Source organism: Lepisosteus platostomus, unplaced genomic scaffold (assembly GCF_059453375.1).
Source record: "Lepisosteus platostomus isolate fLepPlt1 unplaced genomic scaffold, fLepPlt1.hap1 Scaffold_48_H1, whole genome shotgun sequence".
Lineage (NCBI taxonomy): Eukaryota > Metazoa > Chordata > Actinopteri > Semionotiformes > Lepisosteidae > Lepisosteus > Lepisosteus platostomus.
In genome coordinates, this window is record NW_028291668.1 from 109,535 (window position 1) to 137,202 (window position 27,668).

The 27,668-nt window shown below is 44.3% G+C and overlaps 9 non-coding genes across 9 annotated transcripts; 2 read left to right on the top strand and 7 right to left on the bottom strand.

Annotated features, from left to right (window-relative positions):
• Positions 1-1,791: 1,791 nt before the first annotated feature.
• On the bottom strand, positions 1,792-1,863 carry trnae-uuc (transfer RNA glutamic acid (anticodon UUC)). The gene has a single exon. It is a non-coding gene; the product is annotated as a tRNA-Glu (tRNA).
• Positions 1,864-2,064: 201 nt separating this feature from the next.
• Positions 2,065-2,136, top strand: trnah-gug (transfer RNA histidin (anticodon GUG)). The gene has a single exon. It is a non-coding gene; the product is annotated as a tRNA-His (tRNA).
• Positions 2,137-2,710: 574 nt separating this feature from the next.
• On the bottom strand, positions 2,711-2,783 carry trnav-aac (transfer RNA valine (anticodon AAC)). Its single transcript has one exon. It is a non-coding gene; the product is annotated as a tRNA-Val (tRNA).
• A 1,812-nt stretch (positions 2,784-4,595) lies between these two features.
• Positions 4,596-4,669, bottom strand: trnai-aau (transfer RNA isoleucine (anticodon AAU)). Its single transcript has one exon. It is a non-coding gene; the product is annotated as a tRNA-Ile (tRNA).
• Positions 4,670-6,864: 2,195 nt separating this feature from the next.
• Positions 6,865-6,938, bottom strand: trnai-aau (transfer RNA isoleucine (anticodon AAU)). Its single transcript has one exon. It is a non-coding gene; the product is annotated as a tRNA-Ile (tRNA).
• Positions 6,939-7,781: 843 nt separating this feature from the next.
• trnas-aga (transfer RNA serine (anticodon AGA)) lies at positions 7,782-7,863 on the bottom strand. Its single transcript has one exon. It is a non-coding gene; the product is annotated as a tRNA-Ser (tRNA).
• A 1,270-nt stretch (positions 7,864-9,133) lies between these two features.
• On the bottom strand, positions 9,134-9,207 carry trnai-aau (transfer RNA isoleucine (anticodon AAU)). The gene has a single exon. It is a non-coding gene; the product is annotated as a tRNA-Ile (tRNA).
• An 843-nt stretch (positions 9,208-10,050) lies between these two features.
• trnas-aga (transfer RNA serine (anticodon AGA)) lies at positions 10,051-10,132 on the bottom strand. Its single transcript has one exon. It is a non-coding gene; the product is annotated as a tRNA-Ser (tRNA).
• Positions 10,133-25,464: 15,332 nt separating this feature from the next.
• Positions 25,465-25,546, top strand: trnas-gcu (transfer RNA serine (anticodon GCU)). The gene has a single exon. It is a non-coding gene; the product is annotated as a tRNA-Ser (tRNA).
• The last annotated feature ends 2,122 nt before the right edge of the window (positions 25,547-27,668 follow it).

Here is a 27,668-nt window from a genome sequence, read left to right on the forward strand (position 1 = left end):
TCGCAGTAATTAATTTACACGTGTATAATAAATATAGTAAATATAATTAATTACTGCGAAAATAATTTACTTCGTACACTGTGCAGAGTGCTGTATACTCCTAGTGTTAGATGTGTTTTCGACGTTATATATGCGTTTATTAATGTTTATTTCACAGTGTCGTGCACCTTTTCATTGCTCTCGCTTTCAGAGCCTCCGCACGGCACACGACTCAACATCAGGAAGCACATTGAAGTGAAAGCAGGGAGCGCTGCGACATGCACTGTGCAGATCCCGCCACACTAAGAGGTGAGTGGGTCTGTTCGATGCACAAAGAACGCTTTGATAAGCGTCAAAGGCAAATCATTCCGAGTTGGTCGTTTGTGTTTTCCGTTCAGACGCGAAATGCTGAAATGATCTCTCGGCTCCTCGGTTGTCATTTCTGCTCCGTAAAGGAATCACAGCACGAGTCGGCTTCCAGCACGGTGGGTCGGGACACGATGCCGGGGGTCGGAGAGAGCGATGTCTTCCTCGTTAGTATAGGACCTGTCACGTGGACCTGTCACCTGTCCCCACCTGTCACGCGGGAGACCGGGGTACATCAGGACGCGCATTGAAGTGAAAGCAGGATGCGCTGCGACATGCACTGTGCAGATCCCGCCACACTAAGAGGTGAGTGGGTCTGTTCGATCACAGCACTAGGCGAATCCCCAATCCCCTTTTGTGCGTGGCGACAGAAGAAGTCTGGTCTGTTTCCTCCCGGTTTCAATCCGGGGATCTTTCGCGTGTGAGGCAAACGTGATAACCACTACACTACGGAAACTGTGGTCAGATGTGCCCAGCGGCCCAGCGCTGAGCTTCACCAATGCGATTCAGCTGCTTCCAGTGCCTTTATTGGGATGCGCTGATGGACCATGCTCTCTCTCCAGAGACCAGCACGCCTGTCATGGACGGAGCAGGAAAGACGGCGCCACATTCTACAGCCCTCTCCACGCAATCGACGAAATCGGGCTACTGAAGTGGAGAAAATCGCCTCTCCAGAAAGTGCAAATATCATCTTGGAGAGTATTGTAACGCAACGGGGGCTCAGGCGGGCGCCCTTGCCGCATCTGGTCGGCCCCATCCCGACTGGAGGCTCGAACCCGGGACTTCCGCGTCTCTCTGCAGCGACCTAGCCCCGTGAGCCAAAGAGAGATCTCACCACAGCCCAGTAGCTGTGGTCCTGCTATCACAGGGAAGGGCGGTGACGTCACCCGCTCTGGTACGCCGGCTCTTACACAGCGCCTGTCGGCCGTAAGCGTTACACTCTCCCCCGCTTAAATCGCCGTCCCCGGCGAAGGGCTATCCCGCCCCGCTTCTGACACCAATGTAACGCAACGGGGGCTCAGGCGGGCGCCCTTGCCGCATCTGGTCGGCCCCATCCCGACTGGAGGCTCGAACCCGGGACTTCCGCGTCTCTCTGCAGCGACCTAGCCCCGTGAGCCAATGAGAGATCTCACCACAGCCCAGTAGCTGTGGTCCTGCTATCACAGGGAAGGGCGGTGACGTCACCCGCTCTGGTACGCCGGCTCTTACACAGCGCCTGTCGGCCGTAAGCGTTACAGTATAAATCCTATTGCCGAAGGTCAGCCCTGTCTACCAGAGTGACCCTCCCACCTCCTGCAGCGATGGTCAGCTCGTCTCACACGCGTGAAGTTTCGGCTGGAAACAAGCGCCCCCTCTTCTCGCACGTTTTGCACGTTGAGTAGTTTTAATGCGGCTCCTTCGTACACAGTGCTGATCTTTTGGAAAGCAGGAGGCAAAATTGACACGTTCCCATACCGGGAGTCGAACCCGGGCCGCCTGGGTGAAAACCAGGAATCCTAACCGCTAGACCATATGGGAGTGCACAACCCTGCTGTTCCGGGCATCATGCAAGCAAACTACATAAATATGAGAAAACACGCAAGAGAGCTGTCACTCAGAGTGTCGAAGGGTCGATGTATACTGGGGCTCAGTTGAAATGCAACGTCAGGACTTTCCCGAATTATGTCACACGAAGAGAGCACAGCCTTTTCCGCCCTGCCACGTGTGTATCGGTAACTCGCCGTGATCGTATAGTGGTCAGTACTTTGTGTTGTGGCCGCAACAACCCCGGTTCGAATCCGGGTCACGGCAGAATAGGGGCGTCTGCTTTTACTACTTGCACGAATGAAGGCAAAAAAAAGCCAATTGATGTGAACGAACGGCGCTTTACAGAGGAGTACTGCCTGACTGGATCGTTGATGAACGACAGAGACCACTCCGACCTCTTCTCGGGTTTCTTCAATGACTTACTAAGGATCTTCTTCACATTCGCCCATGCAGGGGAAGCCAGTTACACCAAAGCAAACGCAGGAAAGTGCAATTCAAGCAGAGACCAGGAGGGACTTGTTTACACCGAGAGTGGTCGGAGAATGGAACAATGCGCCCAGCCCTGTTGCTGGAGCCGATTCTTGATGAGATCTTGGGCTCACTAAGAAGCCCCCGCTGGATGCTAATCTTTCTGTTGTTCTTGCAGGTCCTGCGCTGCTATTGAGCCGACAGAGCTCGTCCTGATCTGTCGGCACAGCCCAATTGCAAATGATCGGCTCCGCATACAGAAGGAACGTGCGTTTGGTACAAGAGTGCATGAAGGCACCGGAAATACATTGGGAACAAATGACCGGTCGCTCAATACCTCTGTGAAGTACAGGAGCGTGCAAAACGAGGCTGTTTCCACCCGGTCTCGAACCGGGGACCTTTCGCGTGTTAGGCGAATGTGATAGCCGCTACACCACGGAAACCCGCAGGGACTGCTGCTGGTGTCTCGCTTGCGTTTCGGGCTGAGAAAGGGACGCGTCACTTTAGGCAGGGGGCGCTGGAGAGAGGAACAAAGGGCGCGATGAAACAAAACACCGAAACCCGGGATCTTTAGATCTTCAGTCTAACGCTCTCCCAGCTGAGCTATTTCGGCGGTGCACAGAGCCCACAGCCACCTGCTCCAGCCTTCCTGTGTTGCGGCATGAGCGCACCAAGAGTAGCGGGAGAGTGTTGCAGGAACGTCACTCAGAAGGAAAGCCACCCAGGTGCGCCCTCTGAGCTCTGTCCAGCGCATCTTCCTCGCATGGACTCCTGCCTGCGACGGGCAGGAAACAATTAGCAAGAACAGAACAACACCCCATGGGTGTCTCATGACCACACCTTAGGTTGTGACACGTGCAGGTGTGAGGGGTTGCCGGGCTACTTTGGAGCAGAGCTTGGGCGGAGGGAAGGCGGGAAAGCAGACAAAGAGGTGACACCTCAAGGTCTGCACGATCACAGCTCTCCGCCGCCCCAGGCTTCCGCTCGATAAGCTGCTGGACACACCCGCCCCTCCTCACACAGACCGTGGAAAAGCCCCCGAGTCGGAAGCCTATTTCAAAGTCGTTCTCCGTTTCAAAAAAACATTTCCAAAATACAAGCCTTGCAGACAGACACGCCTCAGAGGACTTAAGGGTGGCTTCATGTCGGAATGATAAAGTCTCCCCGTCCGGACATGAAAATGCCACTTTGTTACACACAAAAAAAGAATCAACAACAGAGAAATGCCCACAAGCATTTGAAAAGCCGCACCATGTCGCACTTGAAATAGCTCTTACATTAGTGGTAGACGCAGGAATCGCCTTTTTATTTACGCTCTTACCAACGCGATGGAAAGCAAAACAAAGCAAAGCAGAGCAAAACAAAACGAACAAACGAAAACCTTGCGTATAACGCCGTTACGTGCCCAAGCGGTATTGTACATCATCTTAGCACTGCACCCCGGGGCGTACGGTATATGGGAACGAGCACACGCCACGAATCGTCTCGAATCACTCCCTACAGCTGTAAGGCGCCTTGAAGCGTGCACCCCCAACATTCTTCTTTGCGCATGTGTGAAAGGTAAACTGTTGAACAAACTCTGAACCAGCTCTAAGGAAACTAATCCGATTAGACGTTACTTTGACTCATCTTTTTACGCTCAGTGCTGGATTGCTCAAACTCCAGCTAGGGTTAGGGTTAGCATTCCCACGCTACTTAGACACTTTGTTTACGCTCAGTGCTGGATTTTGGGAACTTCAGGATGAGTGGGAATTTTCTCCTATCTGTCAATTCTGTTTTGTTTTGGAGACTCTTGGCTGCCTATGTTGTACAGTGCAGCGTGAAGGAAACATTTTCCAAAACTGTGTCAGCTCAAAAGTTGTAAGAAAACCTCTCCAGCTGCTTTAACTCTCTTCATTTTTGTCATTTAATGTGACACTCGATGTATAACTGGAGCCTCACATATGCAAATGGTGAGGCTCCAGTTCGACACCCAGTTCGACACCACTTTACAGTATATGACAAAAGCATGGCAGACTGTGCCGGACCGGCAGATAACTTCCGCTTATTTTTACCATATTAAACATTGGAAATCCTCCCACTTGTATTTGTGACACTTGATTTTGGCTCCACCTAAGACACTCTTAAATCTTCAAACACTTTTCTCTTCTCCCGCAACACTCTTGTCTGTCGGCACTATGTGGCAGCGTTGCATGACAACCCCTCTCACCACGGAAAGGAACCTAACAGCTTTGGTAAGAGAGGAGAAAAGGACCTGGCCAGTACGGGGCTCGAACCCGTGACCTTGGCGTTATTAGCACCACGCTCTAACCAACTGAGCTAACCAGCCTCACAACAGTGCTCCTCTCTGTGCTGCAAAAAATCGAACTCAGGGAATTTCTTTTGTCCTCCTTTGAATAGAAAGTCGTGTAATTCAGTGTACGGGCTTTCTCGTGCAGTTTCATGGTTCTTGTAACCCAAATCCTACACTGGCCTGAAGTGCCCCCCCATTTCACAGCATTTTTCAGCTGATTTAAAATGTACCTAAAGGAGAAGCATTATTGAAGACCATCAATTACCAAGAGCTTTTGTCAAAGGTTTTGGTGGTCATTTTGAATGACCACAGAGCGCTGTGACCTCGGTTTTACGTCTCATCCAAAAGACAGCGCCCTTTTACAACACAGCATCTCCGTCACTATACTGGGGCATTGGGACCCGCACAGACCTCAGGGTGAGCGCCCCACCGCTGGCACCATTAACACCGCTTCCAGCTGGAAGCTTTGTTTTCCCCTGTAGCTCACCCTCATCCGGGTACTGACCTGGCTCACACCTGCTTAGCTTCAGTGGGTTTTTTGAGTTGCGAGTTGCAAGGGGATGCAAGTGATGGAGCCGCTCGCTGCAGAAGCCACTGCATTGGCCGGGAATCGAACCCGAGCCTCCGGCGTGGCAGGCGAGAATTCTACCACTGAACCACCAATGCTCAGTGCTTGGGCTTTCAAAAAAGACGCTTTTTTGGTGCTCTGTGCAAAACGCGTCGACATCTGCTTCCAGCTGCAAAATGCCATTCGCGGACGCTGAAGAACTTATTTCCAAGGCAGCGGGTACAAGCGATTGGGCGTTTTAAAACCACCAGGAACAGCAAAGAGGCACGCTTCTTTGCTTGCGCCGAAACACACCGACTGGAGGCGGATAACGCAGTCGGCAAGATTCGAACCTGCGCGGGGAGACCCCAATGGATTTCTAGTCCATCGCCTTAACCACTCGGCCACGACTTCAGCAAGCCCCACTGCCGCTGCGTTCTTGCTACAATCTTACCTGGATCGCGAGGCGCCGGCGGAAGCCTATTTCAAAGTCGTTCTCCGTTTCAAAAAAACATTTCCAAAATATAAGCCTTGCAGACAGACACGCCTCAGAGGACTTAAGGGTGGCTTCATGTCGGAATGATAAAGTCTCCCCGTCCGGACATGAAAATGCCACTTTGTTACACACAAAAAAAGAATCAACAACAGAGAAATGCCCACAAGCATTTGAAAAGCCGCACCACGTCGCACTTGAAATAGCTCTTACATTAGTGGTAGACGCAGGAATCGCCTTTTTATTTACGCTCTTACCAACGCGATGGAAAGCAAAACAAAGCAAAGCAGAGCAAAACAAAACGAACAAACGAAAACCTTGCGTATAACGCCGTTACGTGCCCAAGCGGTATTGTACATCATCCTAGCACTGCACCCCGGGGCGTACGGTATATGGGAACGAGCACACGCCACGAATCGTCTCGAATCACTCCCTACAGCTGTAAGGCGCCTTGAAGCGTGCACCCCCAACATTCTTCTTTGCGCATGTGTGAAAGGTAAACTCTTGAGCAGACTCTGAACCAGCTCTAAGGAAACTAATCCGATTAGACGTTACTTTGACTCATCTTTTTACGCTCAGTGCTGGATTGCTCAAACTCCAGCTAGGGTTAGGGTTAGCATTCCCACGCTACTTAGACACTTTGTTTACGCTCAGTGCTGGATTTTGGGAACTTCAGGACGAGTGGGAATTTTCTCCTATCTGTCAATTCTGTTTTGTTTTGGAGACTCTTGGCTGCCTATGTTGTACAGTGCAGCGTGAAGGAAACATTTTCCAAAACTGTGTCAGCTCAAAAGTTGTAAGAAAACCTCTCCAGCTGCTTTAACTCTCTTCATTTTTGTCATTTAATGTGACACTCGACGTATAACTGGAGCCTCACATATGCAAATGGTGAGGCTCCAGTTCGACACCCAGTTCGACACCACTTTACAGTATATGACAAAAGCATGGCAGACTGTGACGGACCGGCAGATAACTTCCGCTTATTTTTACCATATTAAACATTGGAAATCCTCCCACTTGTATTTGTGACACTTGATTTTGGCTCCACCTAAGACACTCTTAAATCTTCAAACACTTTTCTCTTCTCCCGCAACACTCTTGTCTGTCGGCACTATGTGGCAGCGTTGCATGACAACCCCTCTCACCACGGAAAGGAACCTAACAGCTTTGGTAAGAGAGGAGAAAAGGACCTGGCCAGTACGGGGCTCGAACCCGTGACCTTGGCGTTATTAGTACCACGCTCGAACCAACTGAGCTAACCGGCCTCACAACAGCGCTCCTCTCTGTGCTGCAAAAAATCGAACTCAGGGAATTTCTTTTGTCCTCCTTTGAATAGAAAGCCGTGTAATTCAGTGTACGGGCTTTCTCGTGCAGTTTCATGGTTCTTGTAACCCAAATCCTACACTGGCCTGAAGTGCCCCCCCATTTCACAGCATTTTTCAGCTGATTTCAAATGTACCTAAAGGAGAAGCATTATTGAAGACCATCAATTACCAAGAGCTTTTGTCAAAGGTTTTGGTGGTCATTTTGAATGACCACAGAGCGCTGTGACCTCGGTTTTACATCTCATCCAAAAGACAGCGCCCTTTTACAACACAGCATCTCCGTCACTATACTGGGGCATTGGGACCCACACAGACCTCAGGGTGAGCGCCCCACCGCCGGCACCATTAACACCGCTTCCAGCTGGAAGCTTTGTTTTTCCCTGTAGCTCACCCTCATCCGGGTACTGACCTGGCTCACACCTGCTTAGCTTCAGTGGGTTTTTTGAGTTGCGAGTTGCAAGGGGATGCAAGTGATGGAGCCGCTCGCAGCAAAAGCCACTGCATTGGCCAGGAATCGAACCCGAGCCTCCCACGTGGCAGGCGAGAATTCTACCACTGAACCACCAATGTTCGGTGCCTGGGCCTTCAAAAAAGACGCTTTTTTGGTGCTCTGTGCAAAACGCGTCGACATCTGCTTCCAGCTGCAAAATGCCATTCGCGGACGCTGAAGAACTTATTTCCAAGGCAGCGGGTACAAGCGATTGGGCGTTTTAAAACCACCAGGAACAGCAAAGAGGCGCGCTTCTTTGCTTGCGCCGAAACACACCGACTGGAGGCGGATAACGTAGTCGGCAGGATTCGAACCTGCGCGGGGAGACCCCAATGGATTTCTAGTCCATCGCCTTAACCACTCGGCCACGACTACAGCAAGCCCCACTGCCGCTGCGTTCTTGCTACAATCTTACCTGGATCGCGAGGCGCCGGCGGAAGCCTATTTCAAAGTCGTTCTCCGTTTCAAACAAACATTTCCAAAATACAAGCCTTGCAGACAGACACGCCTCAGAGGACTTAAGGGTGGCTTCATGTCGGAATGATAAAGTCTCCCCGTCCGGACATGAAAATGCCACTTTGTTACACACAAAAAAAGAATCAACAACAGAGAAATGCCCACAAGCATTTGAAAAGCCGCACCACGTCGCACTTGAAATAGCTCTTACATTAGTGGTAGACACAGGAATCGCCTTTTTATTTACGCTCTTACCAACGCGATGGAAAGCAAAACAAAGCAAAGCAGAGCAAAACAAAACGAACAAACGAAAACCTTGCGTATAACGCCGTTACGTGCCCAAGCGGTATTGTACATCATCCTAGCACTGCACCCCGGGGCGTACGGTATATGGGAACGAGCACACGCCACGAATCGTCTCGAATCACTCCCTACAGCTGTAAGGCGCCTTGAAGCGTGCACCCCCAACATTCTTCTTTGCGCATGTGTGAAAGGTAAACTCTTGAGCAGACTCTGAACCAGCTCTAAGGAAACTAATCCGATTAGACGTTACTTTGACTCATCTTTTTACGCTCAGTGCTGGATTGCTCAAACTCCAGCTAGGGTTAGGGTTAGCATTCCCACGCTACTTAGACACTTTGTTTACGCTCAGTGCTGGATTTTGGGAACTTCAGGATGAGTGGGAATTTTCTCCTATCTGTCAATTCTGTTTTGTTTTGGAGACTCTTGGCTGCCTATGTTGTACAGTGCAGCGTGAAGGAAACATTTTCCAAAACTGTGTCAGCTCAAAAGTTGTAAGAAAACCTCTCCAGCTGCTTTAACTCTCTTCATTTTTGTCATTTAATGTGACACTCGATGTATAACTGGAGCCTCACATATGCAAATGGTGAGGCTCCAGTTCGACACCCAGTTCGACACCACTTTACAGTATATGACAAAAGCATGGCAGACTGTGCCGGACCGGCAGATAACTTCCGCTTATTTTTACCATATTAAACATTGGAAATCCTCCCACTTGTATTTGTGACACTTGATTTTGGCTCCACCTAAGACACTCTTAAATCTTCAAACACTTTTCTCTTCTCCCTCAACACTCTTGTCTGTCGGCACTATGTGGCAGCGTTGCATGACAACCCCTCTCACCACGGAAAGGAACCTAACAGCTTTGGTAAGAGAGGAGAAAAGGACCTGGCCAGTACGGGGCTCAAACCCGTGACCTTGGCGTTATTAGCACCACGCTCGTACCAACTGAGCTAACCGGCCTCACGACAGTGCTCCTCTCTGTGCTGCAAAAAATCGAACTCAGGGAATTTCTTTTGTCCTCCTTTGAATAGAAAGCCGTGTAATTCAGTGTACGGGCTTTCTCGTGCAGTTTCATGGTTCTTGTAACCCAAATCCTACACTGGCCTGAAGTGCCCCCCCATTTCACAGCATTTTTCAGCTGATTTAAAATGTACCTAAAGGAGAAGCATTATTGAAGACCATCAATTACCAAGAGCTTTTGTCAAAGGTTTTGGTGGTCATTTTGAATGACCACAGAGCGCTGTGACCTCGGTTTTACATCTCATCCAAAAGACAGCGCCCTTTTACAACACAGCATCTCCGTCACTATACTGGGGCATTGGGACCCGCACAGACCTCAGGGTGAGCGCCCCACTGCCGGCACCATTAACACCGCTTCCAGCTGGAAGCTTTGTTTTTCCCTGTAGCTCACCCTCATCCAGGTACTGACCTGGCTCACACCTGCTTAGCTTCAGTGGGTTTTTTGAAATGCGAGTTGCAAGGGGATGCAAGTGATGGAGCCGCTCGCTGCAAAAGCCACTACATTGGCCGGGAATCGAACCCGAGCCTCCCGCGTGGCAGACGAGAATTCTACCACTGAACCACCAATGCTCAGTGCCTGGGCCTTCAAAAAAGACGCTTTTTTGGTGCTCTGTGCAAAACGCGTCGACATCTGCTTCCAGCTGCAAAATGCCATTCGCGGACGCTGAAGAACTTATTTCCAAGGCAGCGGGTACAAGCGATTGGGCGTTTTAAAACCACCAGGAACAGCAAAGAGGCGCGCTTCTTTGCTTGCGCCGAAACACACCGACTGGAGGCGGATAACGTAGTCGGCAGGATTCGAACCTGCGCGGGGAGACCCCAATGGTTTTCTAGTCCATCGCCTTAACCACTCGGCCACGACTACAGCAAGCCCCACTGCCGCTGCGTTCTTGCTACAATCTTACCTGGATCGCAAGGCGCCGGCGGAAGCCTATTTCAAAGTCGTTCTCCGTTTCAAAAAAACATTTCCAAAATACAAGCCTTGCAGACAGACACGCCTCAGAGGACTTAAGGGTGGCTTCATGTCGGAATGATAAAGTCTCCCCGTCCGGACATGAAAATGCCACTTTGTTACACACAAAAAAAGAATCAACAACAGAGAAATGCCCACAAGCATTTGAAAAGCCGCACCACGTCGCACTTGAAATAGCTCTTACATTAGTGGTAGACGCAGGAATCGCCTTTTTATTTACGCTCTTACCAACGCGATGGAAAGCAAAACAAAGCAAAGCAGAGCAAAACAAAACGAACAAACGAAAACCCTCACGTCCCGCACTTGCGTATAACGCCGTTACTTGCCCAAGCGGTATTATACGTCATCCTAGCACTGCACCCCGGGGTGTACGGTATATGGGAACGAGCACACGCCACGAATCGTCTCGAATCACTCCCTACAGCTGTAAGGCGCCTTGAAGCGTGCACCCCCAACATTCTTCTTTGCGCGTCTGTGAAAGGTAAACTCTTGAGCAAACTCTAAACCAGCTCTAAGGAAACTAATCTGATTAGACGTTACTTTGACTCATCCTTTAAGGGACCTTTGTTAATTGGAGAAATCAATGATTTCGAATGAATTCTGTATGCGTTAAAAGACAGCTATACACAGAAAACATGCAGGACACTGCTCATGATGTTTCCCGAGCCGAAACACAGTGCGTTTTTCCAAGCCATCTGACAAAGCCCGCCCACTGAAAACTGCAGCAGATCGTGTAAAGACGTTCAACTTTGTAACTACTGCACGCACAGGAAGCAGAATAAATTCCTCTTTTCAAACTGTCAAAGGTTTGCTTTGCGAACGCTGCAGGACATCGCACAATCTCTTTTGAACGGGGACAAACGATTTCTTATGAGGCGCACTAAGTACAGACGTTTAAAAAGCTCCACTCATGCCGACCATGCAGCATGAAGAAGCGCAACCTAACGTTTGCATTCCTAGCACTGTTGCAACCTAGCACTGTTGCATTCCGCGCATCAGTAGCTAAAAGAATATCATTTAAGGCTCTTGTTAATGCTGTTTCAGAAACCAGACTGAAATTTCTCAAGTATATTATTTGAATCCAGATACGATTGACGTTGGGCAACAACTATTCTCTCAAAACTTTTAGATTGAAATGGGACCTTTGAGACAGGCCTGTAGTTGTTAAGAACTTGTGGATCCAAATTTGACTTCTTAAGGAGCGGTCTAACAACCGCTACCTTAAATTGATCAGGTACAACGCCTGACGCAAGCGATGCATTCATCATACTAATTATAGGTCCTGCCAGTCCTTCGAGGGAATCTTTGACTAGCTGAGTGGGTATGGGATCTAGCGAACAGGTGGTTGACTTTGTCTTACGTCTGTGTCCATGAGTCCACCATAAGAAGAAATCTGAACAGAAATCTGAGTGGTGATCATGCGAGGTCACCACGGAGGAAACCACTGCTCTCCCCCCCAAAAAAACCACCACTGCCCCTCTCAAGTTTGCTAAAGACCACATGGATGTTCCACAGCAACTCCTGGAACAATGTTCTGTGGACAGACGTGACAAAAGTTGAACTTGTTGGTAAATGTGCACAGCGTTATGTTTGGAGATAACAAAACACTGCATACCAACTCCAAAACCTCATCCCACCTGGGAAGCATGGCGGAGGCTGTACGGCTTGCAATCATCGAGGGACCGATGAATTCCAAGATGTATCAGGAAATTCTACAGCAGAATGTCAGGGTGTCTGCCTGTGATCTAAAACTCGAAAGACGCTGGGTCATGCAGCATGACAAAAACAAAGGAGTACATCAACAACAGAGTGGCTGAAACAGAAGAAATTCCATATTTTGGGATGGCCAAGTAAGAGTCCTGACCCCAATCCCATTGAAGTGCTGTGGCGTGATCTGAAGCAGGCCGTTCAGCGCAAGACATCCCAAAAATATACATGAACTGAAACAGTTTTGCATAGAGGAATAGGCCAAAATACTTCCTAACCGCTGCTCAGGTCTGACCAGCCGCTACAGAAAGTGGGGATTGAGGTTTTTGTCATAAAGGAGGTTCCACTAGCTCCTTAATATAAGGGTTCACATACTTTTTCCATCAATGACCTTGATTGTTTAAACCATTTGGTCAATAAAGAAACAGCAATGTCAAATGTTGGGCGTGTGTTGTTTGTGAAATCAGACTCTCTTTATTAATTATTATGACTTAGATAAAGATAAGATCACATGTTAGGAGCCATTCATGCAGAAATCCACATCATTCCAAAGGGCTGTTTACAAAAGTTTTTCTCCCAACTGTATGTGAGAGAAAAGCAGAGACGCTCACTGAGTAAGGTGGGGTTGTAGCTTTGCAAATCACAAGGACATTTGTACGCTCAAAATGGGACAGGAGCACCCCAGATGGGACTCAAACCCACAATCGCTGTTTTAGGAGGCCAGTGTCTTAGCCATTAGGCCACTGGGGCACACTGGGGAGGGTCAATCACGCTGATGAGAGCCAGTTTTTTTTTCCTTTGCTTTTTCAAAGGGATCCCCAAAATTAGGGAAGTTAGGCAGCAGAAGGTTTACTGTGACCTGAGAAGGACCGGCATCCAATCACGGTGGTACACACACACACGCTCTCACTCATCTGAGCTACACGGCTACCAAGATGATCTCAGGTGCGCCGAGCTGGTACGGAACATATTGAACTGATCGACGACGAATTGTCTCTCAGACAGGCTTTTCACCTCTGAGCTCCCTGACTGACAGTGATCAGCTAGGTAGTGAAACAGTCAGCTGCTTCTAAGCCTTAAACAGCTGCATCTCGGCGCTTCCACGGAGAGATGATTTGAAAGCCGAACATCGCCTATTGGGAACACCTTTCTATCACTAGTTTAAGAGACTCTTAAGGTCTTGCAGAGGTGCCTGTCTAATAGCATGTGCTTTGCAAGCTATAGGTGTTTAGGCTGAGGCAGAATGCCTGTTAACAAAATGTTTTTCTAAAGGGGCCTCGCACTCTTTTCCAAGCAATGGTCACCATCCCCACCGAGTGTCACAATGTAGTCATGTCCTAGGACATCACCTGTTAGTCTCCATTTGTCTGCCACCAACACTTTAGGTTACAGAGTCACAACCGCACCCCGGAGACCAGAGGAGCCATTGGCGTTCTGGCGGCGCAGATTGGGCTGAAGGTGGGACGCTTGAATCTCGCTGTTGGAGGCCGTCTGAAACTGACCCAAGCCTTTCCCTTGAATTAAATGTAAATAAGAAATGAACCCCAGATGCACATGGAATCAATCACGTGTTTCCTTTGAGCCGTTTCAGAGACTGCTCCAGAGTTTACCTTGCACAGATGCGCAAAGATTAATGATGGGGGTGCACGCTTCCAGGCGTCTTACAACTGTAGGGACTGTTTAGAGACAATTCGTAGATTGTTCTCATTTCCCTCTATTCCCCGTGTTGCAGTGGTAGGATGACGTAAATTCCTGCTTCGACACGTAACGGCATTATAATCAAGTGCAGGAGCTGAGGGCTTTAGTTTTGTTTCGTTTTCCATGGCGTTCGTAAGCGCGCAAATCAAAGGAAATTCCTGCGTCTAACACGAATGTAAATGCTTTGGAAAGTGCAGTGTGGTGCAGCTTGTAAAATCCTTTTCCACATTTGTGGTTTGTTGATGTTTTTTCTGTCTGCCAAAGTTGCATTTTGACATCCGGACTGGGGGACTTCATCATTTGAACGTGAAGCCAGCCTTAAACCCTCTGAGGCATGTCTGTCTGCCGGCACGAATCTTGTGAAAGGTATTTTTTTTTTAACGGAGAGCGACTTTAAAAAGGTTTCCGCAGCGACTTCGCACTCCGTGTTAGATTATAGGAGGAATGCGGCGGCAGCGAGCTCGCTTTTGTCATGGCCGAGTGGTTAAGGCGATGGACTCGAAATGCGTTGGGGCTTCCCCGCGCAGGTTCGGAACTTGCCGACTCCGGCGTCTGCCGCACGTCGCCTTGTGCCTGCGCGGCAAAGGCAACGTGCCGCTTCTCCTTTCCCGGTACTATGAAAATGCTAAATCGCTTGGACCCGCTGCCATGGAAAGCAGTTCTTCAGATTACCACACATTCTGCGTTCGCACCTCTGGTGCTCTACTTATGCCTTTGAAAACCTAATGAATAAAGCTGAAAGAACCGACACGATATGTAGGTGCTCGTAAAGCACGCATTAAAGAACTGTTAACAGCAAGGGTTTCAGTGGGTTAACTGAGGAGAAGGCGTGATCGCTAATTGTTGACTTTTTATTTGGTGTTAGAAACACTCTTACTGTGCATGATGTGCAACAAATGTAGCCACAGAAATTGCATCACGCTTTCATGTATGCTATTGCAGACACCAACGTTGCCTAGATAGAAAACCGAAATAGCCGTGGGTTTGCTTGTTGGTCTGAAGGATCTCTCTTCGAATCTCTATCATTTGTCAATGGAAGTAAAAGGCGCTGCAATCTCATACGTTCAGAATCAAACCCGCAGCTGTTGTTCGACTTTATTTCTTGACTAATTACAACTGAGTGTCGCATGAGCAGTTACGTAAACTTGTCTGGTATATTTGAACACAAATGCCGTTCTTCAATTAAAACTAACAGTACATTGTCAGGGACATTCAGTTCTATACAAACAAGAGACAGACAAGAGAATATTTCTACCTTTCATGTGGACTACGTGTTGACTTACTGATCGGAATAATTGAAAAGTTCGGGTTCATAGCCGATGCAGTGCGTGCTAATTAGAACAACAGCAACGCTGAGCTCTCAGCACCGTACTGAGCCCAGGTGTTTTTCTAAAGCTGTCAGGTGCAGTTCATTTACATGAAGGAAATCTCTTACTGGGTACGATTACAATACAGTAAGTAGCACAGGCTACTTAGGGAGTAGCCTGATGCGTTTAAAAACGACCCGAGCCAGGCAGAAGTCGAATCTACAATCTCCTGATCCGTAGTCAGACGTGTTATCCATTGCACCACTGACCCTGGTGCAACACTGCAGGACTGCAACCCGGTGAGCTCAGCACTGCAACTAGTAAAATACCCCCGGTCCATTCTTTTCCAAAAGTGAGAAACACCTGTTTTCTACATTTTGTCTGTTTTAAAACCATATCTCTTTAAACCAAACCAAGAGTTTGTCTTTTGCTCTGATATTCTGATTCATTTCGATTTCAAAGAAAAAAAAAACTACCTTCCAAAGCATCATAAAATTGTCCCTTCTTCCAGACTCTACTTCTCTCTTGTAGTAGTACAGCAGACCTTTCCAGGTGAGCAGATCACAGAGTCCGAAATGAGCTTCCTCCATCAAGCAAAGTACCTGAACATGACTCTGTCATCATAAAAGCGCCCCTGTAATAAAGAAATTCAATCTGAAATCAAGAGGGCAGTTGCCTACTGAAATACAAGAAGTCATCAATTTTAACCTAGCAACACATTAAAAGCTGCATCTATACAAGTACGATTCTAGAAATGCTCACCAGATTACGTTTTAAGAAGGAACTGCGCTTCAGGTTCTGCCGAGATCTTAACTCGGATGGCAGGATTCAGAGTCCGGAGTGCGGACTGATTGCGCACGGAGGGTCCATATACTGTGGATCCCTCAGTGATCTTCCGCGTGTTTAAACCGCCAGCGTGTGACTCCCCTGTCCCCGTGACCTCATTGCTCTGCTCTCTCCTCTGTGCAGCCGAGCCCGATTCACGGTAAAGTGAAAAAAAAATATGCCCTCAACGTGAGATTTACTCTGGAGCGAGGATAGATGTTACCTTTTTATCATTGAACAGGATGTATGTGATGTGGCGACTAGATTCAATTTTGTATCCTCTTTAAAAGATTAAGGACTGGGGTGAGCGTGATTTACCACCCTTTCAGCTAAGAACCCGACGTGCGCACCGTTTAAGCTGCATAGACTCGGTCGTTTAACTCTTCTCCATTAGCAGGGTTAAGGTTAAAGAAAAAAAACATTGCTGACTTCTTTTTTTTTTGCCAGCTGCTAGCAAGGTTTGTATTTCATGTTTTGCAAGTTGCATCCATTTTAAGAAAAACAAGTCGTGTTAAAGACAGGAAATGAATACTTGCATTTAATTAAGTCTAGCCATAGGCGGTTATCCACTGGGATTCAGACCCAGGGTCTCCTGTTTACTAGGCAGGCGCTTTAACCAACTAAGCCACAGCGCCCCGGGAGTGCTGTCCTTTTGCAGCCACTTGGACACACCACTCAGACACATCTGCATTCGGTGTGTGCTCCGCCTGCTCGCTGAGCAAGTTGCCACCTTTACATACAATAGCAACATCGACACCAAGAGAAAGGATGACAAATGGCTTTTATCTGGAACTTTTCATGTCCAAGGAGCTCAATGTGCTTTCTGTGTACAACAGGGCCACTGAACTCCACGCTGGCCACTGAACCACAGCAGTGGCTTGCTGGCTTGACATCTCCCAAGGAAAATGTTGAAATCGCATGTGGAACAGGAAAATGACCCTCGAGTACGAGGGAAAAAAAAGAAAAAGATCATCTGGAGCGCGCCAACCCAGTTGGGACAGCCCAGTTTTGTTGACGAGGTGGCCGAGTGGTTAAGGCGATGGATTGCTAGTCCATTGTGCTTTGCACGCATGGGTTCAAATCCCATCCTTGTTGGTTTCCATGTCTGTTTCCATTCTGTTTTTGATCCCTATTGCTCAATGCACAGTGAAAGCATTGCATACATGTGTCTGACAATGAGAAATGGGCCCCTGAGACAGTCATTTGCCTGTTTCACAAATGATCGTATTTTACTAGAGATTCTGTTTGGGATTCAGATGTGCATTCGGACAGCAATCCCTTTCAAGAAATGATACGTTCTGGATGAGGTCAAAGGTGCATCATTTGGACACTTTGTGGGCTTGAAATACAAAGAAAATCATGTTCTATGGTACAAGATAAATACAAAACTTAAGCTTTTATTATAATTAGATTTGTTTATAAAGCATAAGCAATCATTTATTACATTAATATATGTAAAAATAACATTTTAGCATCATACGTTTAGTATATTTAGTCCCTAATGCTGAAAGAAATGATCATAGAACATGACTTCTAACCTTACCTGCTGTGTTTTTGATCCCTATTGCTCAATGCACAGTGAAAGCATTGCATACATGTGTCTGACAATGAGAAATGGGCCCCTGAGACAGTCATTTGCCTGTTTCACAAATGATCGTATTTTACTAGAGATTCTGTTTGGGATTCAGATGTGCATTCGGACAGCAATCCCTTTCAAGAAATGATACGTTCTGGATGAGGTCAAAGGTGCTGGAACACTGTATTTAGGATGTGTTTGCAGTTATTCTGTGTTTCTAGCTTCAACCCAGTGATATATATATATATGCTCACTGATTTTTTGGTACATGCCCAGGGCAATAATCATTATGAGGATTTATTTCCATATGTGCTAGAGGTAGTGTTGTGAAATTCTTCAACACACTGGATCGCAGGTTTAAACCTGCACTCTTACTCCTTAAATACCAACAAATGCAGATATGTAGCAATCATATTGTAGCGGACACTCATTTGCCTGTTTCACAAATGATCATATTTTACTAGAGATTCTGTTTGGGATACGGATGTGCATTCTGACAACAATCTCTTTCAAAAAATGATTTTACCTTATCGCAGCTTTGCCCCTCTTGCCTCTTTGGAAAATATCTCCATCTTGTGGTCGTTGTTGGTAATGTTTAGACAATATCTCCATCTTGTGGTCGTTGTTGGTAATGTCTAGACAATATCTCCATCATGTGGTCGTTGTTAGTAATGTCTTCTTATGCCCTTTTTTATTTCAATTCTTTATTAGTTGATTCTAGAATCTCTACAATAGAGCTGAAAATATCAGTTTTGTAGCAGACAATATGACATTAGTTATAGTCCAATTAAGACTTTATTACCCTGTTTGTAACATAACAAATTAAAATTGATTAAAACTAAGTTTGGAACACCAGGGAACATAAAAAATGATTTTTAGGAAAACCATGAGGTTCTCTGTGTCCGATGCCTGCAAGGGGAGAAAGCTAGAATCCTTTGCTTTTTCAAAATTTGAAAATAAACATCATATAACAACAGCTTTCATTCCTAGGAGTGAAAAATAACCATTTTTGAAGACATATTAGTTTCTAAAACACTACAATAAAGTTAAAAACATCCGTTTTATATTACTTTTAGTATTTTTAGTGAAATTAGTCATTTATTGCACTATTTTTAATATAATCTCTAATTAAAAGTGAATAGAATTAAGTTTGGAGCAACAAGGAACACAAAAAAAAAAAGATTTTAAGGAAAAAAATGATGTCTTCTGTGCCAGGTGCCTACAAGGGGAGAAAGCTAGAATCCTACCCAGGCTCCTGGAGTTCTGTCCTGGCTAAAGGAGGGTGAATCCATCCCCTTCAAAGCTCCATGAAAAAATGATCATTTAAAATTTGAAAAAAAAAACATCACATAACAACAGTTTTCATTCATAGGAGTGAAAAACAACCATTTTTGAAGACATATTAGTTTCTAAAACACTACAATAAAGTTGAAAACATCCGTTTTATATTACATTACTTTTTGTGAAATTAGTCATTGATTGCACTATTTTTAATAAAATCTCTAATTAAAAGTGATTAAAATTAAGTTTGGAACAACAAGGAACACACAAAAAAAAGATTTTAAGGAAAAAAAATATTGTCTTCTGTGCCAGGTGCCTGCAAGGGGAGAAAGCTAGAATCCTACCCAGGCTCCTGGAGCTCTGTCCTGGCTAAAGGAGGGTGAATCCATCCCATTCAAAGCTCCATGAAAAAATGATATTTTTAAATTTGAAAAAAAAACATTATAGAACAACATCTCTTGGTCCACAGAGTGCAAAAATCCAACTTTGAAGAAAATCCATTGACTGATCCCCGAATCCTGAAGTTTCTTCGCATGATATCGGGCTTGCAACCACTTTCTGGAAAATTTTCAGCTCCATTGTAGAGATACTAGAATCAACTAATAGAGAATTAAAATAAAAAAGGGCATAAGAAGACATTACCAACAACGACCACAAGATGGAGATGTTGTCTAGACATTACCAACAACGACCACAAGATGGAGATATTGTCTAGACATTACCAACAACGACCACAAGATGGAGATATTTTCCAAAGAGGCAAGAAGGGCAAAGCTGCGATAAGGTAAAATCATTTTTTGAAAGAGATTGTTGTCAGAATGCACATCCGTATCCCAAACAGAATCTCTAGTAAAATATGATCATTTGTGAAACAGGCAAATGAGTGTCCGCTACAATATGATTGCTACATATCTGCATTTGTTGGTATTTAAGGAGTAAGAGTGCAGGGGGTTTAAACCTGCGATCCAGTGTGTTGAAGAATTTCACAACACTACCTCTAGCACATATGGAAATAAATCCTCATAATGATTATTGCCCTGGGCATGTACCAAAAAATCAGTGAGCATATACATATATCGCTGTGTTGAAGCTAGAGACACAGAATAAGTGCAAACACATCCTAAATACAGTGTTCCTGCACCTTGACCTCATCCAGAATGTATCGTTTTTTGAAAGCGATTGCTGTCAGAATGCACAACTGAATCCCAAACAGAATCTCTAGTCAAATATGATCATTTGTGAAACAGGCAAATGAGTCTCTCAGGTGCCCATTGCTCATTTTCAGACAAATTTATGCAATACTTTCACCATGCGTTGAGCAATAGGGATTAAAAATACCAGAGGTAAGGTTTAAAAGTGATTCTGAGGTGCAACACATCAGCGATACAGCTAGGCATCTGAAATGCGGGGTTTGAGAGCCCTTCAGGGAACACCGTACCCTAAAGGTACCAGAAGTCCACTAGTATAAGCATTAAGTCACTGTCACCCCTGTTACAGTGTGATTGCTACATATCTTCATTTCCTTGGTTTTTAAGGAGTAAGAGTGCAGGGGGTCTAAATCTGCGATCCAGTGTGTTGAAGTATTTCACAACACTACCTGTAGCCCGTCTGGAAATAAATCCTCATTCTGATTATTGACCTGGGCATGTACCAATAAATCACTGAGTATATATATATATCACTGTGTTGAAGCTAGAGACCTGTATGTAATAATATGATGCTAAAATGTTATTTTCACATGTAAGAAAACCGGCTCAGGGACGCCAAATATGTAATGTTGCCATAGCAAAATTAAATGTAGGGGGTCTCTGAAGGCACCAGTTCTGTAGGGTTTGGGCATTTACTGAGACAATTATTAATTGTAGCAGTAAATCACAAAGTTGATTCTTTTGATGGCTTTAGAATCCAACCATGTGACATAACTCAAACAACGCGCACACACAGGTACTAATACACGAGGATACATTTATTAATACATAAAATATGCATGTAAACCTAACAGATCTTATCAAGAGGGTTATCAGAATACAAAAGATATATATTCAGTCAGTTACGAAGTGTTACACATATCAAGAGGACATACGTTCAGTATATCATTCATTAAGACCGTTTCGTTAATGAACTTGGTTATAACTTCTACATTAGATACTCAAACAAGTACATAACTCTTAGGAATTAAATTGATATCAACTGGTTGGGATAACAATTGAATTCTCGAGCTGTAATGCATTGAAGTTGAATACTCATCCAATCTTTGGGGATTCAGATCTTCCTGCGGGCACAAAGAAACAGTTGCAGGCTGTTGCTGTCCAATCCGCGCTCTCTGGCTCCGTGCCAGGCTGTGCTGTGCGGCTTGCGACGCTGCACTGCTGATGCTCACTGTTGGCTTTAACTAGCAAAGTTTGTGCACAGGAGAAAAGATGACTGTGGGTCCCAGCAAGTCAGGAAGAGGACCGGTTCGTTTCTGATGAAGAGCTAGTTCTGAATAGTGATTCAGCTGTCCACAGTTCCGACCTGTTCACAAGGCCTGCTGCTGGTGCTAACCTCGGGTGGATCCTCTGGTTATTCTCTGGCAACCTCCGCTCTAGACTCTTAGAACAAAGGAAAGTTCTGGCACTCGGACACACTGGCCGTTCCGTGGTTGTCCGGGCTGAGTCTCAGGATGGTCAGGAGGCGCGCTGCGAGAATGTCCTGCCCTTGGGAGCCTTCTGCTCCTGGGCCGTCCTGCCCTGGAATTCTCCTTTGAATTCCCTTTAGAATTGTCCACAGAACCCTCTGAATCCTCCCTTCTGAATCTTACTGAATCTCACAGGCTCTCTGTGTTGCCTGTTTTTACCTGGAGGAACTTCAGCTCATTGATTGGCTGAAAGTTCCATGGGCATCAGAGTCCCACGTGGGTTACTCGGCCCTACAAGTCCCTGATTGATTGATCAAGGTGAGATATGAGTCACTTAGTCCTGACACTTAGTAATGCAGTCCAGATGTCCAACTGGCACTCCCTAGACAGATAGGCGCCAATGGATGACCATTGATCATGATAGAAAGGCTTAGCTAAGTGCATCCCCCTTTGGGAGCTGTCCTAGGACCTTAAATCACCCTGCATGAATAGTCTCTCTGTGGCTGCACCACAGAGATGAACAGAGAAATGGGGCCTCATTTGGAAAGGCTCAGAACACTTAATTCTGCCTTATTAATAAGCCTCGCCGCTACACACATATATTAATGTAATAAATGATTGCTTATGCTTTATAAATAAATCTAATTAAAATAAAAGCTTAAGTTTTGTATTTATCTTGTACCATAGAACATGATTTTCTTTGTATTTCAAGCCCACAAAGTGTCCAAATGTTCTATGATCATTTCTTTCATCATTAGGGACTAAATATACCAAACGTATGATGCTAAAATCCTGAAAAAAGGATAGGCTCCATTTCGTCAGTAGATTGGAGTCCAAAACTGATTTGGGTCAATATACATTACCTTTGAAGATAAGGTACAGTCTACTGTAGGGAACCATCAACTTAGAAAGCATTGGCCTTCCCTGGGGGTCAGGTAGGTGCAAAAGATAAACCTTTATCCTATCTTTATCTTAAGATAAGTGTCCAAGCAGTATTTTTCCAAGTTTCACCAAGCTCATCATGTTGCCATAGTAGACAAAGTTCTATAAAATGTTAAATAACTTTAGAAAAAAGCATCTTGGTCTTTCAGTACTGTACAAGGTGAATTAAACTGTCCCTGGTAATAAAAAGTAATTAGAAGCATCCCAGAAACTTTATCTCTAGAAACATTAGCTGTTTTATATCATGTAATTTAGTGTGATGTTGTCAGAATTCAAGGACATTATCACACACAGAAATTGGTTCAGTTAAATCTAAAAAACACAGCTAAACATGGGTTTAAATGTAAAATAGAAGTCTTACCTCTTGTCAAAAGATTTAATTCAAGAAGCGATGTAATAAATGATTGCTTATGCTTTATAAACAAATCTAATTAAAATAAAAGCTTAAGTTTTGTATTTATCTTGTACCATATAACATGGTTTTCTTTGTATTTCAATCCCACAAAGTGTCCAAATGACGCACTACATGATATAAGGAAGATTATCACATGCATATCGGTATTATCTTTCTTACGAAAATGCATTCCTTTCATTACCTTTTACTTTTTAAAATGAACTCAAATTGTGTATAATGTAATAATTTAAGTAGAATAGATTCTAACAATATAATGATCCAGTGTGTTGCACTACTTCACTGCTTCACTGCTCTATGCCGTCTGGAAATAAATCCTCAGACTGCTCACTGCCCTGGGCTTGTACCAATAAATTACAGGAGCACGTCTATATATCACTGCGTTGAAGCAGAAGACACACAATCACTGCAAACACATCCTAAATACAGTGTTCCAACACCTTTGACCTCATCCAGAACGTATCATTTATTGAAAGGGATTGCTGTCAGAATGCACATCTGAATCCCAAACAGAATCTCTAGTAAAATACGATCATTTGTGAAACAGGCAAATGACTGTCTCAGGGGCCCATTCCTCATTGTCAGACATATGTATGCAATGCTTTCACCGTGCATTGAGCAATAGGGATTAAAAACACCGCAGGTAAGGTTAGATGTCATGTTCTATGATCATTTCTTTCAGCATTAGGAACTAAATATACTAAACGTATGATACTAAAATGTTATTTTCACATATATTAATGTAATAAATGATTGCTTATGCTTTATAAATAAATCTAATTAAAATAAAAGCTTAAGTTTTGTATTTATCTTGTACCATAGAACAAGATTTTCTTTGTATTTCAAGCCCACAAAGTGTCCTTTGATCTCTATTCTGTGGTAATCCACAATGACCCCGTTCTTCAGGTGATTCATCATGTCCTCCCTCGTCTGTTGAGAGGCCATCCCGATCTCTTCTGCCGTGGCATGCTTCATACACGCTCTCTTGAAGTGAGCAGGAAGCTGATCAAAAGTATTCAGGCACATCTTGCACACCAGGGGAATCCTCGCGGGTTTCCTTTGAAAATAAATAATACCATCTGTGTATAGAAACAAGCTAAGACTGATTTCTTAAATTATCCTTAAAATTCTCTCTCATAGTTTGAGCATAATGATTTTATTGCATTTATATAAGAATTGCTCATTGCTCCAAAATAAATAATGGTTTCATAAAAAAGTGAACACTTACTTGGTCTCAGTCACAGACTTTCCAATAGAAGCCATTGTGGAGTTCAGCAACTGCAGGTCCTAGAAGTGGGGAAGGAATTTTAAAAGAGAAATTGAATTACAATGCAGAAGGAATGGCTGAGGGTTCACTGAAATATATAAATATACAAATTCCAAAGACTGAGTCCATATAGAAACAACTACTTTTCATTTTCAGTATAAGAAAAAAAAACATTATCTTCCAAAGCATCATAAAATTGTCCCTTCTTCCAGACTCTACTTCTCTCTTGTAGTAGTACAGCAGACCTTTCCAGGTGAGCAGATCACAGAGTCCGAAATAAGCTTCCTCCATCAAACAAAGTACCTGAACATGACTCTGTCTTCATAAAAGCGCCCCTGTAATAAAGAGATTAAATCCAAAATCAAGAGGGCAGTTGCCTACTGAAATACAAGAAGTCATCAATTTTAACCTAGCAACACATTAAAGGCTGCATCTATACAAGTGCGATTCTAGAAATGCTCACCAGATTACGTTTTAAGAAGGAACTGCACCTCAGGTTCCGCTGAGATCTTAACTCGGATGGCAGGATTCAGAGTCCGGAGTGCGGACTGATGGCGAACGGAGGGTCCACATACTGTGGATCCCTCAGTGATCTTCCGCGTATTCAAACCGCCAGCGTGTGACTCCCCTGTCCCTGTGACCTCATTGGTCTGCTCTCTCCTCTGTGCAGCCGAGCCCGACTCACGGTAAAGTGAAAAAAAAGATGCCCTCAACGTGAGATTTACTCTGGAGCGAGGATAGATGTTACCTTTTTATCATTGAATAGGATGTATGTGATGTGGCGACTAGGTTCAATTTTGTATCCTCTTTAAAAGATTAAGGACTGGGGTGAGCGTGATTTACCACCCTTTCAGCTAAGAACCCGACTTGCGCACCGTTTAAGCTGCATAGACTCGGTCGTTTAACTCTTCTCCATTAGCAGGGTTAAGGTTAAAGAAAAAAAAAATTGCTGACTTCTTTTTTTTTGCCAGCTGCTAGCGCTGATTAGCAAGGTTTGTATTTCATGTTTTGCAAGTTGCATCCATTTTAAGAAAAACAAGTCGTGTTAAAGACAGGAAATGAATACTTGCATTTAATTAAGTCTAGCCGTAGGCGGTTGTCCATAATGACCAGTTCTGTTCGAGAAGACAGAACAAAAAAAGGCACTGCTGGGATTCAGACCCAGGGGCTCCTGTTTACTAGACAGCCGCTTTAACCAACTAAGCCACAGTGCCCCGGGAGTGCTGTCCTTTTGCAGCCACTTGGACACACCACTCAGACACATCTGCATTCGGTGTGTGCTCCGCCTGCTCGCTGAGCAAGTTGCCACCTTTACATACAATAGCAACATCGACACCAAGAGAAAGGATGACAAATGGCTTTTATCTGGAACTTTTCATGTCCAAGGAGCTCAATGTGCTTTCTGTGTACAACAGGGCCACTGAACTCCACGCTGGCCACTGAACCACAGCAGTGGGTTGCTGGCTTCACATCTCCCAAGGAAAATGTTGAAATCGCATGTGGAACAGGAAAATGACCCTCGAGTACGAGGGAAAAAAAAGAAAAAGATCATCTGGAGCGCGCCAACCCAGTTGGGACAGCCCAGTTTTGTTAACAAGGTGGCCGAGTGGTTAAGGCGATGGATTGCTAATCCATTGTGCTTTGCACGCATGGGTTCAAATCCCATCCTCGTTGGTTTCCATGTCTGTTTCCATTCTGTTTTTGATCCCTATTGCTCAATGCACAGTGAAAGCATTGCATACATGTGTCTGACAATGAGAAATGGGCCCCTGAGACAGTCATTTGCCTGTTTCACAAATGATCGTATTTTACTAGAGATTCTGTTTGGGATTCAGATGTGCATTCGGACAGCAATCCCTTTCAAGAAATGATACGTTCTGGATGAGGTCAAAGGTGCATCATTTGGACACTTTGTGGGCTTGAAATACAAAGAAAATCATGTTCTATGGTACAAGATAAATACAAAACTTAAGCTTTTATTATAATTAGATTTGTTTATAAAGCATAAGCAATCATTTATTACATTAATATATGTAAAAATAACATTTTAGCATCATACATTTAGTATATTTAGTCCCTAATGCTGAAAGAAATGATCATAGAACATGACTTCTAACTCTACCTGCGGTGTTTTTGATCCCTATTGCTCAATGCACAGTGAAAGCATTGCATACATGTGTCTGACAATGAGAAATGGGCCCCTGAGACAGTCATTTGCCTGTTTCACAAATGATCGTATTTTACTAGAGATTCTGTTTGGGATTCAGATGTGCATTCGGACAGCAATCCCTTTCAAGAAATGATACGTTCTGGATGAGGTCAAAGGTGCTGGAACACTGTATTTAGGATGTGTTTGCAGTTATTCTGTGTTTCTAGCTTCAACCCAGTGATATATATATATATGCTCACTGATTTTTTGGTACATGCCCAGGGCAATAATCATTATGAGGATTTATTTCCATATGTGCTAGAGGTAGTGTTGTGAAATTCTTCAACACACTGGATCGCAGGTTTAAACCTGCACTCTTACTCCTTAAATACCAACAAATGCAGATATGTAGCAATCATATTAATAATAATAATAATAATTGCTTACACTTATATAGCGCTTTTCTGGACACTCCACTCAAAGCGCTTTATATTGTAGCGGACACTCATTTGCCTGTTTCACAAATGATCGTATTTTACTAGAGATTCTGTTTGGGATACGGATGTGCATTCTGACAACAATCTCTTTCAAAAAATGATTTTACCTTATCGCAGCTTTGCCCCTCTTGCCTCTTTGGAAAATATCTCCATCTTGTGGTCGTTGCTGGTAATGTCTAGACAATATCTCCATCTTGTGGTCGTTGTTGGTAATGTCTAGACAATATCTCCATCATGTGGTCGTTGTTGGTAATGTCTTCTTATGCCCTTTTTTTATTTCAATTCTTTATTAGTTGATTCTAGAATCTCTACAATAGAGCTGAAAATATCAGTTTTGTAGCAGACAATATGACATTAGTTATAGTCCAATTAAGACTTTATTACCCTGTTCGTAACATAACAAATTAAAATTGATTAAAACTAAGTTTGGAACACCAGAGAACATAAAAAATGATTTTTAGGAAAACCATGAGGTTCTCTGTGTCCGATGCCTGCAAGGGGAGAAAGCTAGAATCCTTTGCTTTTTCAAAAGTTGAAAATAAACATCATATAACAACAGCTTTCATTCCTAGGAGTGAAAAATAACCATTTTTGAAGACATATTAGTTTCTAAAACACTACAATAAAGTTAAAAACATCCGTTTTATATTACTTTTAGCATTTTTAGTGAAATTAGTCATTTATTGCACTATTTTTAATATAATCTCTAATTAAAAGTGAATAGAATTAAGTTTGGAGCAACAAGGAACACAAAAAAAAAAGATTTTAAGGAAAAAAATGATGTCTTCTGTGCCAGGTGCCTGCAAGGGGAGAAAGCTAGAATCCTACCCAGGCTCCTGGAGCTCTGTCCTGGCTAAAGGAGGGTGAATCCATCCCCTTCAAAGCTCCATGAAAAAATGATCATTTAAATTTTGAAAAAAAAAACATCATATAACAACAGTTTTCATTCATAGGAGTGAAAAACAACAATTTTTGAAGACATATTAGTTTCTAAAACACTACAATAAAGTTGAAAACATCCGTTTTATATTACATTAATTTTTGTGAAATAAGTCATTTATTGCACTATTTTTAATAAAATCTCTAATTAAATGTGATTAAAATTAAGTTTGGAACAACAAGGAACACAAAAAAAAAGATTTTAAGGAAA